This window comes from Malus domestica, chromosome 10, assembly GCF_042453785.1.
Source record: "Malus domestica chromosome 10, GDT2T_hap1".
Taxonomy (NCBI): Eukaryota; Viridiplantae; Streptophyta; class Magnoliopsida; order Rosales; family Rosaceae; genus Malus; species Malus domestica.
Window position 1 is genome coordinate 41,528,687 of NC_091670.1, and position 2,424 is coordinate 41,531,110.

The 2,424-nt window shown below is 39.2% G+C and overlaps 1 long non-coding RNA gene across 3 annotated transcripts; it reads left to right on the forward strand.

Moving 5' to 3' along the window:
- Positions 1-209: 209 nt before the first annotated feature.
- On the forward strand, positions 210-1,188 carry LOC139188481 (uncharacterized). Of its 3 annotated transcripts, none has more exons than XR_011571949.1 (4): positions 210-334; positions 599-696; positions 780-877; positions 1,053-1,188. It is a non-coding gene; the product is annotated as an uncharacterized lncRNA (long non-coding RNA). The 3 variants fall into 3 exon arrangements; XR_011571950.1 differs by lacking the exon at positions 210-334 and adding an exon at positions 498-515; XR_011571948.1 differs by lacking the exon at positions 210-334 and having other exon boundaries at positions 538-696.
- The last annotated feature ends 1,236 nt before the right edge of the window (positions 1,189-2,424 follow it).

Genomic DNA, 2,424 nt, shown 5'->3' on the forward strand with positions numbered 1-2,424 from the left:
TTGATGAAGGTTGCTAGGCCCGAATAAGTGGAATTGCAGAAGGTGTAACCGTTGGTGCATTAACATCATAATGGAATCATCACAATGATGGAAGCATCACAATGATGAAAGCATCATAATGATGAAAACACCATAATGATGAAACATCATAATGATGTTTCTTTGGTGGAATTGTTTTTCATTTCCCCTAACAACCGGAATTGTTTTTCAACATAACACCATCATCTGTAGGTCGAATCACAAAGTTGTCTTCATGAAAGTTGTTCGTTAATTCCTTAACTACAACATATCCAAATTGGAGAGCCATCGGAGCAGTACAACTCCAGAAATCCAGGTATGATGAGTGACTGTTTATCATTTGTCTGTCAACCCGTCAGATTTGTTGTGAGCTTTGAAACTCTATTTTCTCTTGCTCATATCAGCATGCTTTCTTCATTGAAGTTGTTCCTCAGCTTGTGAACTACAACATATCCAAATTTGAGATCCCTTGGAGCTGTATAACTCAAGAAACTCAGGTATGATGAATGACTGGTTATTATTTTTCTGTCAACCCGTCAGATTTGTTGTGAGCTTCGAAACTCCATTTTCTCTTGTTCAGATCGGTATGCTTTCTTCATTGAAGTTGTTCCTCAGCTTGTGAACTACAACATATCCAAATTTGAGATCCCTCGGAGCTGTATAACTCAAGAAACTCAGGTATGATGAATGACTGGTTATTATTTTTCTGTCAACCCGTCAGATTTGTTGTGAGCTTCGAAACTCCATTTTCTCTTGTTCAGATCGGTATGCTTTCTTCATTGAAGTTGTTCCTCAGCTTGTGAACTACAACATATCCAAATTTGAGATCCCTCGGAGCTGTATAACTCAAGAAATTCAGGTATGATGAATGACTGGTTATTATTTGTCTGTCAACCCGTCAGATTTGTTGTGAGCTTCGAAACTCCATTTTCTCTTGTTCAGATCGGTATGCTTTCTTCATTGAAGTTGTTCCTCATCGACTCTTTCATAACATATCAAAAATTCAGGATGAACTAACGGTTAAATATTTCCAGATCTTCGAAACATCACAACAGCTTCGAAATCTGCAAGAAGCCGACTATCATGTTTGGAGCTTCAACACTTTAATTTCCGTCGCTCAAACAGAAATGGTTCCTTCTTGAAAGTTGTTCATATGCTCAAGAACTATAGGGTGTCCAAAATTCAGCTCCATTGGAGAAGAGCAGAGGTTGCAGAAATTTGATAGATGAAAGGAGGCGGAAGAGGGAGAGAGAGAAAAAGTCTCCTGGGTTGGATTTCTATTTTGGGGTAGATTCCAATTTTTGTAGCACCTTCATTATTGATGAATTGCTTGTACTTTTGTCCATTATGAAACTTGGGACTTTGGCTTGTTGTTGGATCTATTATAATATGTTTGGGAACATATATAAGTGAATAAATAAGAAGGAAAATTTTGGGCCCTTGTGGGTGTAAAACAAAAAATGTTTATGTTTACCCAAGTGTTTTTGTACAAGTTCAAGGGCATCTTGGGTTTTGTGAACAAAATTTGTTTATTTGGAGCAAGGTTTTGTGTTGAAGCTTTGTATGTGAAGCTTTGGTGTTGAAGCTTTGTAGATGAAGCTTTCGAGGTGAAGCTTTGATGGTGAAGCTTTGTAGATGAAGCTTTCTGGGTGAAGCTTTGATGGTGAAGCGTTGTAGATGAAGCTTTGTAGATGAAGCTTTCTAGGTGAAGCTTTGATGGTGAAGCTTTGTAGATGAAAGTATGTAGAGGGAGCTTTCTAGGTGAAGATTTTTTAGGTGAAGCTTTGTAGGTGAAGCTTTTTTAAGTGAAGCTTTTCGGGTGAAGTTTTTTTTGGGTGAAGCTTTGTGGGTGAAGCTTTTTAGGTGAAGCTTTGTGGGTGAAGCTTTGGAGGTGAAGCTTTTCAGGTGAAGCTTTTTGGGTGAAGCTTTTTAGGTGAAGCTTTGTGGGTGAAGCTTTGGAGGTGAAGCTTTTCGGGTGAAGTTTTTTGGATGAAGCTATTTTTTTTTTTTTTTTTTTTTTTTTTTTTTTTTGGCGCTTGACACGGTCTTCATTTGCTTGTTTTGTAGTGACTGTGGAAGACGGATTGCTTTCTGATTGAGAAGGGTTCCGGCATCGCTTGCTATGAATGTAAAAGAGTGAGGGCTGAGTTGGCTAAATTACCTCTTTATTGAATTCATTGCCAAATGGCCTTCATTACATAGGATGCCGAACGGCTATAGCTCAACACTTGTACATCGTGAGTCTATTTGTAGTAGTACTTCAAGTGATCAGCGTTCCATGGATGGCCAAGGGTCTTGCCATCGGAGCTTCTAAGTGTGTAAGAGCCAGGGCGACTGATGCCAATGACTTCATACGGTCCATCCCAGTTTGGACTAAGTGTGCCTTCACTCGGGACTCTGTCGCAG